The 16,328-nt window shown below is 35.8% G+C and overlaps 1 long non-coding RNA gene across 1 annotated transcript; it reads left to right on the forward strand.

The window, feature by feature from the left end:
• Window positions 1–8,787: 8,787 nt before the first annotated feature.
• On the forward strand, window positions 8,788–15,673 carry LOC130466002 (uncharacterized). The gene is made up of 7 exons (XR_008926010.1): window positions 8,788–9,163; window positions 10,580–10,778; window positions 10,874–11,098; window positions 11,831–12,021; window positions 12,256–12,507; window positions 12,596–12,655; window positions 15,423–15,673. It is a non-coding gene; the product is annotated as an uncharacterized lncRNA (long non-coding RNA).
• Window positions 15,674–16,328: the final 655 nt, after the last annotated feature.

A 16,328-nucleotide genomic window follows, 5' to 3' on the forward strand; every position in this document is an offset into this window, starting at 1 on the left:
GCAATCTTTTCCTTGAACCACGCGCTTCAGGAGGGGAAGTTCCGTGACAAACTATCAATGGAGAACCCCACCAAAATAGTTGAAATGCTCCAAATGGCAGATGCGTTTATCAGAACGGAAGAATTCAACAAGGCTGCTGCCAGGTTGAAAGGTACCTCGGATCCGAGGGATACAAAAACAAACCAGAGCAAGCCCGAGGGCAGCTCAGGGAAAGGGAAAGAGAAACAGGGTGTAAGAGATGGAAGCCCGAAGAAAGAAGGGAGAAAGGGTGAACTTCAACCCAAGTACACCAACTACACCCCACTCACTCTTCCCCGAAAAGAAATCTCCAGCCTCCACAAGAATGATGATAAAAGGAAATTTCCAAGAAAGCTCAGAACCAACCCCCTTCGCAGAAACAAGAACAAGTGGTGCGAGTTCCACGATGACTTCGGCCATAATACCAAAGAATGTAACTCGCTGAAGGATAACATCGAGGATCTCGTCCGCCGAGGCTACCTAAAATAGTACTTGTTAGACCGAAGGGAGAAAAAGGAAAAAGGTACAAATGGCAAGCCACGAGAGCAGCCCCGAAAAAGGATCTACGAGGCCACATGGCAAAAGAAGAACGACATCTTAGTGGTGTTCTGGGGGCAGAGATCCAACCATGCCAAGAAGAAACACATAAGGGCGCTCTCCCACCGAGTCAACTTCAGCGTTGTGGCGGAGAAGGAGCCCCATCCTCCGAACATGAACTTCACCGCTGATAACTGCCTCAGAGTCCAATACAAGCACGAGGATCCATTGGTGATATCCATGGATCTCAACAACCACAATGTCCATAGAGTATTCGTCGATGGGGGAAGCGCCGTGAACATCATCTTTAGAAACTGCTTTGAACAATTAATCCTCGAAGAAGGAGAGGAGTCGCTAACGAAGGTCAGCAACCCACAAATCGATTCAATGGCTCCGCAGCAATCCCCCGAGGAAAAATCACCCTACCAGTCACAGTTGGCCGAGGCCAAGTGGCGAGGAACGTCCGAGAGGAATTCTTAGTGATGGATTGCGACTTAGTATACAATGTCATCATGGGACGAACCATGATCCACAAAATGCAAGCAATCCCATCCACGTACCATCAGAGATATATGTCTCGGACGCAGGCTTCGCCGAGCGAATTAAGGGTGACCAAGAGGTCGCAAGAAGAACTTGCCACACCGCCATCCGAAAGCCAAGCACTACAAAAAAACGCGGCACATTGTGACGCTTTTTGGGACAAATTGCGACGGTAAAGAGTGTCGCTATTTCACATAGCGACGCTTTGGGAGAGGGTCGCTATTTTCATTGCCGCTATTTACCGACGCTTTAGAGCGTCACAATTTGCAAAATATCGATGTATTTCACCGCCGCTATTTGGGATATAGGGACTCTATAGATAGTCGCAATATTTAGACTGTAAAAAGCGTCACTATTTGCACGCTTTTAGACACATTTCTCCGCCACTATAAACCATATAGAGACGCTTTAGACACTCGAAATATATAGACTCTTATTAGAGTCGCTATATGTTTACTTTCGTGCGAATTCTCCTCATTCCCTCCAAAATAATTTAGACCATTTGGAGCGTCACAATTTGCATCATATTATTTTTCATATATACATAATAATTTGGACACTTTGGAGTGTCACAATTTGCATCATATTTTTTTCATATATATATACACATCAATTAATCTAAAATCATGAATTATTTATAAAAATATATATCGACCATAGATAATCATAATCAAATACAAGTGTTAACTTACTACGTACATTATCTTAAAGCAATATATATAAACGTCATGCTATGATTCATATATACTTAGCGATAACGTAGTTCATTTAGAAAAAGTGATAAAAATCATCTATACATTAAATTAATTCGCAAAGTTTAGTCAAACTAAAATAAAAGAGATATTTTAAAACAAAAATAACTTTCTAACTAGCATTATCATGTTTTCTTCAAGATAATCCAAAACTAAATAAAAACAACTTCCTGGCTACGAACAAACTAATTACCAAGTAAACCTATCTTTATGCTAGCTTAGCTTCAAGATAACTTGTTGATCTCTTGATCTACATTTTACCATTACCTTGAATCATCAATTATCTGCAAAGAAAATTTAATATGTCAAATATATATACAAAGCATGATGAACATATTTTAAAATCAAGGGAAAAATAACAGTAATCCGAACGACAAGTGGTCTTCTCAAAATAATACCAACCATTAATTGCCCCTTCCCAAAATAGTCCCCCATTAAGGGAAAATTGACAGTAATCCTTATCTAGTAGCAAGAAAATTAATTACCAAGCCAAGATGGAAAACATTTGTGTCAGATGCTAACGATACATGGAACAGTGCCACCAGTCTGTATTGTTCTGACTTCTACAAGTTTTTGGTGATACTACAAGTACAGAAGTAAAAATTCAAAACAAAAGTAGGAGTTATATCATGTGATACACCTATCAAAAAGCATAAAAGATGCAAGTGTGGCATAGTTTAGAAAGTTTTAGAATCTACATCACTTCCTCTCCCATTCTTCCCTGTCCACTACCACCATATTCCCCTGGTTCCTCTACGAAATGGGAGGAACTTGGGATTATTAATAACGATTTTACAGTTTTATTCATATTGCAAAATATTTCTTTTTATCATTATTTTCTGACATTTTATACCATATAGAGCTAAATTCTTAGTAAGCACTTGAATGTCGACCAACAAAATTAGACCCTTTTGCACTAGTGACAATTTTCATTTTCTCAACAGCACACTCTCTAAAGATCTTACATCCAGTAAATGCTTTGTCCATTTTAATATGTAAATTAGATATGCAACATTTCAGGTAATGATACATTATTCCATAGCCGATGAAACTTTGATCAGTACTGTTGACCCATATTAAAATTCTCTAATCATTGGAAACAAGCACCCTAAATTAAGACTTGCAAATATGACAGTAGGCTGTAGAGTTTACCATCTGTTGGACATCTTAATTATTCTTGTCTCACCCTGCCTTTTCTGATCAAGTTCATTTCGAATGGATTGTTTTATTTTTGTTGTTTAGTTTGTGATACATTAAACCTCTGCTGCGTCTTGCTTAACCATCTTGTTTACACCTGCATGTTCTGGCATAATTTTTTTTAGTGCATTTGGTTGATTTAGATTGACGGTATTCATAAAATTGGACAAACATTGGAGATCCATTGATATTGGAAGAAAATTTTAATACTATTGCACCTAATCACCTACAGCCTAGATGCATAGTTTTTACACACGTACGATAATGGCCATGTTATGTGTGCATCTGCATTGGTTTGACCTTTTTTAGTGTGCAAGGATATGAGGAAAACACTGATGTACAGTGGGCAAGGGTATGAAAATTAGGCACCTAGAACAGCAACAAGTAGATAGCTAGATGGCTATAAATTATTTCTCTAACAGCAGTTTCTGCGACAGCTGCCCTGCTTCTATTATAATGGGATTTTTAGAAATCAATTTCAACATAATTTCCAGCAGTTTAAACACATTTTTATTTTCTATTCTTTTTCTGCAATCTTCAGTTCCTTAATCGAATTGGAGAATACACGATTGCATTTTCGATTCTGGACTTCTTGTGTGTATCTGTTTTGGGCTTTCAGCTACTTCTCATGTTATCAAAGCTGTAGATTCTTAATCTTTCGAGTTTATATCCTCTTGTCGGTTATAGATTTAGATTAAGACCTTAGGAACTTTCTTTTTTCCTTTGATATAGTATTCATTAAATTATGTTTATTTTCCTTCAGATGTTTTTTAGTCTTGACTTTATAATTCCCACAGTAAGTAAAGGACAAGATACCCAAATCAACTAAGATACCCAAACCAAGATGGAACTAATAGACTTCACACTACACCAAATAAACACCAATCAATAGCCTTTATAATTCCCACGGTAAGTAAAAGACAAGTTTGAGTTTATTCCTCCCATCTAGTACATGTTTTCTAGAATAAAAGACATGTTCAAGTGATAGCTTCGGGTTCATGATGATCAGTTTCCATATATGAAAAGTTGATGCGATAAGGATGTGAGCCTCTTGAAACTAACCTGGCCTTCCATCTATTTGATATGATGCAACACCATCTTCGGATGTAAACTTCAAGACAATTCCATACCCTCTTGATTTTCCAAGTACATGGTGATGGATAACTATAACTAGACAATGCAAATTAACCAATTAGAAAAAACAAGTAGAAGAACACTCTTGTCTTCAACAAGCTCGTAATACAATTTCATTTGTATCATAAGAGTCCTAGCACAGAGAAAGAAATTGTTTGAAACCTGATTAGTTAGCAAACAATCCTATTATGAAAAGAAGAGGGAACTAAAAGCAATGTATGCATGGTACGATTCACGTTTTTTATTGAGAAGATCGAAATGAAGCTAAACAAGGATTGGGATTTAAAGATTATTAAATAAAAATTTGGTTAAACAATTGCATGCAAACAATTTCAGAAAAGAAAGGTGGCCTGGGAATCAAAATAAACAAAAAAGACGAAGAAGCATGGGGGGAGATACCTCCAATAAACAACTTTGTGCAAGTATAAGGAACAACCCGAAACATGGTAATTGGAAAGGTTATAAGCATACAAAAAAACACTTTCTTGAAAATAATTTTGCTTGGATAATAGGGATAAATGGAGTCATGTTCTTCAATTCACTATTAAATGAAATAAAGAACTTACATTGTTAAGAAAACTGAGATAAAATGGGGAATGTGCAGTATAACTTTCAAGCAGTTATAGGACATCTACGAAAAAGAAATCACAAGTCAACAAAAGGATAACACGACTGTAGCCAAACCATCCTTGTTGCCGAAAGATATATAAGGAAAGATGACAGAGAAAAGATAAACAACATCCATTTGATGAAATTCTTACAAATATCCCTGCCATGATTAAGAAGAGCCAGTAAACAAGCCCTTTGATGAAATTCTTACCCAAATCTACCTTCTTGAGTTAGCAACCAGAATAGATCACAAGCTATTGGAGTTTGTTCCAGTATCTCCTAGTCTCCTGTAGTCAATTTTTGGCATAGTTGTGCATGTCTTTTTTTTAGTAATTTAGATAAGTTTAAGTTAGATAGTCAGGAGCACTCATAATTCTCAAGCTGAATCAAAGATCATCTATAGATTAATTTTCGTTTTCATCCGATTTTTTCATTTGCATCCCATAAATTTCACAATGACGTAACTAACTAACATCAAAATATCTTAGAAAAAAATTAGTGCACGATGGGACCCTCTGCTTATTAACTAAATTTGAAAATTTATCTACCTAGAGTCAAAGAAAAATCAATAGGGAAATCATAACTATGGATCTTATTCTAAATGAAGGTCAAATGGAAGAAACAGTTGCACGGCTCTTCAAAGGAGGTGAAGATGCTGACAAGCAAAGATAAAAATATTGACAAGGGGAGCAATCTGAAGATTGATATATCTAAAGAGATTTCTCAGAATGCAGATTGGGAATAAAGTTCAAATGCCCAAAGCAAGATGTAGGAAGAGCAATAATGACATGTGAAGGTGATTTAGAGAAGGCTGGAGAGAATTTGAGGTCACTAAAACTGGATCAACCAGATGTCTTGCCAAAGCTAGAAGAAACTGGTGATCAACTAAAATGTTGGAGATATAACTTAAACATGCACGAAACACAATGAAAAGAAAAGCAATTAAGTATACGCACCATATGAAATCAAATGAAGGTTGACAATCATTGAAATAAAACCTTGTGGCTCAAAACTGAATAAAAATTCTTCTCTATCAATCATCACCACCACTAAATTACCTTGGCGTTACCGAGAATCGACTTGATAGCACAGAGAACAACAAAAGCCAAAATAGGGCTACTATGAATGGTACCAAAAAAACATTTTGGCTTCTAAAGATAGAAAAAGCGAAGATCAAAATTATATCCACTTACAGAGGTATTATGAGCTAAAGTCGTCAAATCTTGCATTTTGGCTTCTACCTGTTCTCTTAGAGGTTTGTATACCGCATTTTCCGAATCCAAACTGAAATAGTACAGCCAGTTCCAAGGAGGATAAAATTTCATTTAGAAAACAACTACACAGGTTCAGTAAAATACAAAATAAAAAGAATCTACCTTACTTTTGAAAAAACCGATCCAAGTTATGCCATTGTGGGTCTTTACAACGGTCGCTAAATCTGATCACTTCTTTGCAAAAGACGTCAAGTTTCTCCCTAGATCAAACAATCTAAGTTAGATTTGTAATAACGAACAAAGACGTTGAAAAGTGAATTTCCTGTAAATAGTTCCCTATAACAACCTTTTGTCTGAAGCAACCAAACTTAGCAACACCTTAGTGTCTGAAGAAACCAAGTACTGAACCCCTTCTGAGGGAATAACCTCCTCCTTTATGAAGTTGACATTTTCCTTGGAGAGAGATTGCATGAGATTCACTCCTACGTGTGATAGTGTTTGCTACTTCAAATGCCAATATTGATATTTTGTTTCCCTTGGCCAACCTGCCTGTCAGAAATCCACTATGACTCAAGTTTATCATTCCACTTCCAAGTGTATCCAAGACATCAACAACCTTCTCTAGTCCAGCAAAGCTAGCTCTTCCTATAAATGACGATCCTCTTGGTGGAGCCTGCAATAATTGTCAAATTAACTGAGACGATTGAAGTCCAAAAGTGTGGAAATGAGGTGAGAGCACATGGTTCTAAAACCGTATTCATAACATCAAATCTCAACAACAATGACAACAACCATCTAGCATATCAACCCTAACTATCTCCAAAATATCCACATCCACGAAAATCCATCCACAACATCAATTAGTATGTATTTTCTCCCACAACCAATTTGATTCCAAAAAAAATTGCCAATGTTGGAGCTACAATCATGTAAATCAAATTTTGATAAGTTAAGCAAACTTGAGCTAACCTTTTCACCATCCAAGGATAGCAACCAATATTGATGCCAATTTCTAGCACTTTTGAAAAACAGAAGTGCATTCTTCTCTATCAATCATCACCACCACTAAATTACCTTGGCGGTACCGAGAATCAATTTGACAGCACAGAGAACAATAAAAGCCAAAAGAGGGCTACTATGAATGGTACCAAAAAACATATGGAATGATAATCCTAAAAGGGGTAGAGGAAGGATGAGTAAGGTCCCTAATTGAAGAAAAAAGGCTGCATTTCTCACATCAACATAGGACATAAAATACATACAAATAAATCCCAGATCAATTATAATAAAAAAAACAAAGGAAACTAACAATTAGCCCTAAATAATAATATAAAAAAAAGTCAATTGAATTGAAAAATATTAAAAATTTGTAGAAAACAAAGTTGAAAATCAAACCTGCAAATTAAACACCATTTTCTTGTGGTGTAATGCAGACTTGTTATACCTCCACAAGTATGAAAATGGACAGTGGTTTATTAGTTCATAACACATTGATTTTAATCAAAACTCATACACCGTCTTGAAAGTAAAAAACGGGGTTTGGTTACTCGTTCTAGGATGGCTTCTGCTGCCTCTGAAGTTGCCTGGTTAGTCCTCTTTACCTGCTTATGCGTTCATAGCCCAAGATTTTACGACTCAAGCTGCGAAACTTTCGTTATTGGGTTAGCCATACACTTTACATGTTTCTAGCGATTCACATGGCATCATCCCCTACTTCGACACCTAACGACAAACCCGGCTCACACCGGTTAGCTCGAAAATGTGCAGACCATTAGCGGCTGGACATCCAAATCCCTCAGGTAAAATAAGAACAGCCCCCACAACTTTTAGTTTCTATGCCATTTAGCATCTTTCTTGTGCCCAACTGATATAAAATTTTGCTTTTTCCTACATATTAATTTTGAATGAAATCTTTCCTTCCTTTTTTACAGGAGTATATAAAAGAACTGATCAGAACAGAACTGATCTGACCAGTTATGATTATTTCGGATAAGATCAGTTCTGTTCTAACCAGTTCTGTTTGGATCAGTTCTAAACTGATCAGATCAGTTCTGTTCTGATCAGTTAGTTCTGTTCTGACCACATCTGTTTAGATCAGTTATGTTCTGACCAGTTTTGAGCTAGAATCTAGGATCGATTATTGTGCTGGAGGGGAGAGATTGGTTTTTATATACAAAGCAGCTAAGTTGGGTCCACATAAGCTAGAAATTCTCATTTGGTTTGAAAATAGTAACTCGCCATATTAAAATTTCCCAGTGTTAGTAAGTTGATGGATACCGTGAGTCCGTGAGTGTGTATGAAATTATTGTAGTTGTAAATGACAGCCATACCAACGTATACGAACTGTATATGGAAATCTCTGCACAAGGGATTTTGTTGTTCCGGAACCCATCATTTCTTGCTTGACAAACTTTGAAACAGGCTAACAACCTAGACCTATCACCAACTAGTGTTTCGGCTAACAGCATAATACCTTATTATGATAATACTAAATCTAAGCATCTACCTTCTAAACTCACCATCATCCATAAATAATAGGCAATTATAAAGCCTATTTCAACTATCAGTTTATCTATACACTAGTAGAAAAAACCCCTGTTGCAACCCCCTTGTTGCAGCGTACATGTAATAATACGCTTCAACAACCAGTAGGTCAACGCGGGTCAAACTTTATAAAGGGTTGTTGCGGCGTACAAATTAATTGCCCGCAGCAAGAGAGTTTTTTGCAGCGTACAAAGTAAAAGCCCCCTGCAATAGCCCATTTATTTTGCAGCGTACAGATAAAAGCCCCCTGCAATAAAAAAATTTCGCTGCAAAGCTAATTAAGAAAAACATTTCATCTCAAACCTAAGGACCATTTCCACGCTCAGTACTCCCTCTTCTTCCCTCAGCTTTCCCTGCGTACTCTCTCACCTCCTCATTCTTCTTCTTCTTCATCTGCTCTCTTTCTCTCTCTAATTCGTGGTTTTTTTGGGTTTTTTGCAAGTAATTGTTGAAATTGGGTGAAAATTCGTCTTGGTTTTTGTGAAAATTTGCTCGACTCCTTCTCTCCAAGCATCTGGCCTTCGACCTCAGCCTTCGAACTCAGCCGCCGTCGAACTCAGCCGTCGAACTCAGCAACTCAGGCGTTGCTCGGCCCTGCGTCGCTGTCTTCGCCGATGGGTCTGTGTTCTCGCCTCATCTCCCCCTAATTTCGTATTTTTAGGGTTTGCTTTCAGTCAATTCTTGATTTTTCCCCTAATTTCGTATTTTTAGGGTTTGATTATATAAATTATTCTTATTTTTTGTGTTAATTGATACATTTTTTCCGATTTTGATTGTTAGGGTTTTATTTTTTTCCGATTTTTTTTCCGATTTTGAATGCCAACCCTAAAGTGGATAATATTTGGTACCCTATGAATTACTATATCACTTTGATGATTTTCTATTTAGTATATGCTTTTACTATGGTTCTGCTTTATTTGTGTTTTGTTTATGTATCTGTTTCTATTCTTACTGGCACGATATATAGCTGGTTAGTTTCCTGTTAGTGTGTAAGAATTAATTGAGTTATTAGACCGTCTTGAGTTCGAACTGTTTGGATAGGAACTGAGACACCGGCCAATAGTGTGCTCTAAGTAGTGAAATATCTGTTAGATGTTGGTGTGTACTACTATGTGATATGAAGAATGGTGAGGTACCGAACCACTGAGGTATATTGCCATCTGTGTATGCTTGCTTAGTTGCTTTAAATTCTTGTACTTCATCAAGCTTTATAGTGAGAAATGATGAGCATGAATTTTACAGTATGGAATTGTGAACTGTTTGTTTCTCTGTTTCATTCTTGTATTTGAATTGTTCAGAATGGTCCTCTGTAATGGTTGAATGTTCTACACCGAGTATCTTTGCAATATGAAGTTGCATGCCTATTTTGTTTAACAAAATGCCTGCATGTTCAACTGATTTTCTTTTTTTTCTTTTTTGCTGATAATGCATCTAAGTCGTAGTTCTCGTAGTGGAGGGACGCCTTTACATCATGCATCAAAACGTGGCCTGGAAAATACTGTGATATACAGTGTGGCCAGCATCTGATACAATTGTAGCATTCCGCGGCTACTATCATCGTAGCTCTGCTGTAGGGATTGTACTACCATGATAGTAGGATATTGACTTGGGGGGGGGGGGGGGGGGGGAGTGTTATCACTATTATGGAGTACCTTTAGCTTCTTCCTCTACCTCTATTATCTTTCACCACGTTTCTTTCGTCTGCATTTTCTCTGTTAATTGCATCTTGTAAAATTTCCAAAATAGGCTAATGTTTTATCTATGGATCAGAGTATAACTTTTCTCGTAAAAAACAGGTAGCATCTTGTTTTTGAATCTCGTACCTTGTATTATGTGCCTTGAAAATTTGGGTAAATATTTGGAATGTTTTGTCAATGGTTTTTATCTTAACGTAGAAACCTCTTAAGAAATCTTAGATTTGGAAATGGGAATGGTCTGTTAAGATTTTGAGCTGAAGCTTCTCTGTTTATAGACTCCAAATGTATATATTAGGAATTCCATTTATTGATACAATAATTGTTTGTTCCTTTCAAGGTTGTTTTTCCTGGGAAAATATTCATTCAATTGAGAAACAAACATTGTGTTCCTTTTTCAATGGGAAGGTGGAAAATCGGACTCCGGATGTCTACAAGGAGATACGGACTTGGATTATGAAGAGGTTTCATGCCAATCCAAGCACAAACATTGAACTGAAAGATCTGTCGGAGCTGTTTATTGGGGATATAGATGCAAGGTAAGAAATTATGGAGTTTATAGATCATTGGGGTTTGATTAACTAACACCCTTTTCCTCAGAATGAGCCTAATGATGATGCCGATCCAAATACAGATGTTGACAAGGCAGAGCAAATAGACTCTTTAATTGAAAAGTTTTATCAGTTACAACATAAGCAATCCTCTGTACTATTAGTTCCAAGAGCCAACGTGTCAACAGCGGCAGTGCCTTCAGGCCTATTTCCGGAGTCGATCACAGAAGAGTTGGTAGAACAAGAGGGACCTGCAGTTGAGTATCATTGCAACTCTTCTTCTGTTGATTGTTCTTGCAGTTGAGCAGGTGGAGTTTCTCTGATTTGGCTGTTATTTCTGAGATCTTTGTTTGATTTTTATTATGCTAAGTAGACTCTTAATTGATTTGAGAATCTGAATCCTTTGTGGTTGAGTTAGACTTTGTTGTGTTTCTTCAATTGATATGCATGTTTGGACTTCTTTCTCCTTCGTCAAGAACTATAGATACCCAATATAGATGTCATTGTCGGTCAGGCCTAGATAGATGGGTGTTTTCTTGTCTTTCTGGAGTTTGGACTAGTAGAGAGGTTGCTTTTCTGTTTATTTATAAATATGCTTGTATTATATTGCGTTTTGTTTGTCATTTATGATTAATATGGGAATGAACTTTTAGTAGAATGTTGTCGTTACAGACAATTATTCGGTTCTTGGTAGAGAATTGGTGCTACAAAGTTCTATGTTTGTTCTTTGTCCACATTCGTGCTTAAAGTTCGGCACTCTGGTGGATGATTACTTAATGATGATCTGTAATTTCTATTACTAGCTACCTGTCAAGTATGGAATAACCCATTATTATGATCTGATTGCATAGTTTAGTTCTTGGAAGGGTGGTCAGGAAAGGCTCAGGCAGAAGATAAAAAATATGATGTACTATGAAAGATGCTGAATATGATGGACCCGTATTCTGATGCAAGTGCACGAACTCTGTTTTTCGTAGTTGAGCTAGTTTGTATGTAGTTAAAAAGTAACATCGACTGACAGCAGTAACTATGTGTTACAGGTGATGGGAAGGTCTTCACCAAATGACAAGCTACAGGCCTATAAAAGGACAGTCTGCTGGACCAGCGTAGGAGAAGTGCAGACATCGAGGATGATTTTTCGATGAAATTGGCTGATATGTTAAAATAGTTCAATGAATGCTCTAGTTCTTTGAGTAGGCACAGAGAGATGGACAGAGAGCTTGAATTGAAGGTAGAATCTTATCATCAGGAGTTATGTTTTGTCTATTTGACCAATCTAGATTTTCCAGGTTTACGTACTAATCTTCTTTTGTGATATAAAAGTACAATCTCTGCATCTGTTTCCAGATTCTTTACTTTTAGATTTCCAATATGTAGTTCAAAATCCCCATATATATATATTGCAGGCCATTTTGGTAATTCCAGCGGTTATCTTACCTAAATATTGTATTGTTATCTGCTACAGGAACACTAATGTCCCTGTCTTCCCTGAAGAAGTATGTGTCACCTAGTTGGGGGCAGCCATTTGTAGGAGCTAGCATTTTGGCAGTTTCAGGGAATGGAGCTAGCATTTGGAGAGAGGCTGAACTTGAATCTTGGGACGACAAACTCAATAAAGGCCTGGTTGTATTTCGTGACGATGGAAGCTCAGAGACGGTGGGGGCAGAAGCAATGTCATTATCATTCGAGTGAGAGATCGAAGTAGACTGATCATAAGGTTAGAAGTTGTTCACTCTTCTCTTTTCATGCTATTTGACATCTTGTAGCTTCATTTTTGTAACATCTTTAAAGATTTATTATTATAGACTCTACGAAGGCTTGCTCAGAACCGTGAGGCAGCAAGGAAAAGCCGGTTGAGGAAAAAAGTAAGACATCTAATTTTGTTTCTTGCATGTACTTTGGTGTTGGTTAATTATTTAATTTGTTTTCTCATTTAATTAATTAATGGAATTAGCTGAAGAAGGATTCCATGTGGGGAAAAAATAAGTCATAAAGCTAATATGAAAATCGGCTAAGTTTCTACTTGTTTTTATTTTTTGGTCTTTAACATGCTCTTGTATTATCTTTCTTTTTCTTTCCCTCCCTTTTTCTTTTTTGGAAATAGGCATAGGTTGTTCTTGGATTTGGGTGGAAATAGGCATATGATTAGTTGTAACTTTCCAAGACTCAATCCAATCTATTTATGTACATTTGAGACTTGTTTGGCTATATAGGTCATATTTAGGCTAAAATGACATTTTCGCTCCCAACTTTGAACTAATGAACCTAAGAACTCATTTCAAACTTACTATATGATTTATATGATTAGCTTTAACTTTCCAAGACTCAATCCAATCTATTTATGCACATTTGAGACTTGTTTGGCCATTATAGGTCATAATTAGGCTAAAATGACATTTTTCGCTCCCAACTTTGAACTAACGAACATAATGACTCATTTTATTCTTATTACATGATTAATATGCATAGTATTAACTTTATAAAACTCATTCTAATCTATGTATGCACATTTGAGACTTTGGTCGTTATAGGTCATAGTTAGGCTAAAATAAGTCATTTTCGCTCCCAATTCATAACTAGATAACCTAAGGATTCATTTCAAACTTATTACATGATTAATATGATTAGTTTTAAATTTCCAACACTCGTTCCAATCTATCTCTGCACATTCGAGACTTCTTTTGCCGTTATAGGTCATATATAGGCTAAAATGTCACTTTCGTTCCCAACTTTGAGCTAACGAACCTAAAAACTCATGTCAAACTTAAATACATGATTCATATGATTAGTTTCAACTTTCCAAGACTTAATCCAATCTATTTGGTTTAGCATATTTTGGAATTAGTATGTGTTTAAAATTATCCAACCCCAGGCTAAAATGACATTTTCGCTCCCAACTTTGAACTTAAGAACCTAATAGCTCATTTTAAACTTATTATATGATAAATATGCTTAGTTTTAAGTTTCTTAGACTTATTATAATCTATTTATGCACATTTAATGCTTGTTTTATCGTTGTAGGTCATATTTAGGATAAAATAAGGTATTTTCGCTCCCAACTTTAAAATAAAGAACCTAAGGACTTATTTTAAACTTATTACATGTTTAATATGCTTAGTTTTAAGTTTCTAAGACTTATTCTAACTACTTATACACATTTAAGGCTTGTTTGGTCGTTATAGGACATATTTAGGCTAAAATGACATTTTCGCTCCCAACTATGAACCAAAGAACCTAAGGACTCATTTTAAACTTACTAAATGTTTTATATGCTTATTTTTAACTTTCTAGGACTCATTCCAATCCATTTATGCACATTTAAGGCTCATTGTGTCGTTATAGATCATATTTAGGCTAAAATGACATTTTCGCTCCCAACTTTGAACTTAAGAACCTAATGACTCATTTTAAACTTATTATATGATAAATATGCTTAGTTTTAAGTTTCTAAGACTTATTTTAATCTATTTATGCACATTTAATGTTTGTTTTATCGTTATAGGTCATATTTAGGCTAAAATGAGGCATTTTCGCTCCCAACTTTAAAATAAAGAACCTAAGCACTCATTTTAAACTTAATACATGTTTAATATGCATAATTTTAACTTTATAAGACTCGTTCCAATCTATTTATGCACCTTTAAGGCTCATTAGGTCGTTGTAGGTCATATTTAGGCTAAAGTGCCATTTTCGCTCCCAACTTTGAACTTAAGAACCTAATGACTCATTTTAAACTTATTATATGATTAATATGCTTAGTTTTAAGTTTCTAAGACTTATTCTAATCTATTTATGCACATTTAATGCTTGTTTGATAGTTATAGGTCATATTCAGGCTAAAATGAGGCATTTTCGCTCCTAACTTTAAAATAAAGAACCTAAGCACTCATTTTAAACTTAATACATGTTTAATATGCATAATTTTAACTTTATAAGACTCGTTCCAATCTATTTATGCACCTTTAAGGCTCATTAGGTCGTTGTAGGTCATATTTAGGCTAAAATGACATTTTCGCTCCCAACTATGAACTAAAGAACCTAAGGACTCATTTTAAACCTACTAAATGTTTTATATTCTAGTTTTAACTTTCTAGGACTCATTCCAATCCATTTATGCCCATTTAAGGCTCATTGTGTCGTTTTAGGTCATATTTAGGCTAAAATGATATTTTCGCTCCCAACTTTGAACTTAAGAACCTAAGGACTCATTTTTAAATTATTATATGATTAATAAGCTTAGTTTTGAGTTTCTAGGACTTATTCTAATCTACTTATACCCATTTAATGCTTGTTTGATCGTTATAGGTCATATCTAGGCTAAAATAAGGCATTTTCGCTCCCAACTTTAAAATAAAGAACCTAAGGACTCATTTAAAATTTATTACATGTTTAATATGCATAATTTTAACGATCTAAGACTCGTTCCAATCTATTTATGCACCTATAGGCTCATTGGGTCATTATAGGTCATATTTAGGCTAAAATGACATTTTCGCTCCTAACTTTGAACTAAAGAACCTAAGGACTCATTTTAGACTATTAGGACATTGTCATTAGTTTCTTGAATGTTAAAATGTGATATTTAATTTGTATTTAATCTAATGTTTAATTTAAATTTCTGTTTTTGTAAAGGTCTACACTCCGAGGATTGCGCCTTATGCGAGGAATTTGATGTGGTTCGTGAGCAATGGGCCAAGTTTTTTACCAGCAAGTATTTATTATTGGCTTTAGCGCGCTTGATCGAGTTGGTTTAGTTGTTATAGAATAAATTTTATATTAAAATGTATGTTTATGTTGAAATTGGAACATATATTTAAATGTAATATGTGCACTTAATTTGGTTTTGGGATATATAGTATACAAAACTCCAGTTGTTGTTTTTATATTTGTTATACAGGTTGCGTTATTCTATTATTGTTTTGACAGGTTTCTATATTTGGTGCAAGGCACTCTAGGTATCCCTAAACAAAATTAGAATTTTCCCGCCAAAAGTGCTTTGTTGCAGCGTACATATATATTGTACGCTGCAACAAGGGAAAAAAATTTCGCAAAAATTCAGACTTGTTGCAGCGTACAAATAAATGTACGCTGCAAAAAGTTGAGTCTTTTGCAGCGTACATATATATGTACGTTGCAACAAGTCCAAATTTTTGCCAATTTTTTGGCACTTGTTGCAGCGTACATCTAAAAGCCCGCTGCAACAAATCACTTTTTGCAGCGAACTTGTACGCTGCAACAAGTTCAGACTTGTTGCAGGCCCCCCAGTTGCAGCATACGATGTACGCTGCAACAGGGGTCTAAAAGTCCGCTGCAATAAGGGTTTTTTCTACTAGTGATAAAGCATGAAACGTAGTTAACTCCATGTGAAATTACCTTGGTTTTGGCAATAGTGTCAAAGTCTCATGTCTCGCCTGGTTTTCACCATTGCCACAAGAATCATCAATAATCTACAAAAAAGCATTTTAATATGTAAATTAGATATGCCACATTTTCAGGTAATGATACACTATTGCATAGCCGATGCAGCTCTGATCAGTA

Source organism: Spinacia oleracea, chromosome 1, assembly GCF_020520425.1.
Source record: "Spinacia oleracea cultivar Varoflay chromosome 1, BTI_SOV_V1, whole genome shotgun sequence".
NCBI classification, from domain to species: Eukaryota; Viridiplantae; Streptophyta; class Magnoliopsida; order Caryophyllales; family Amaranthaceae; genus Spinacia; species Spinacia oleracea.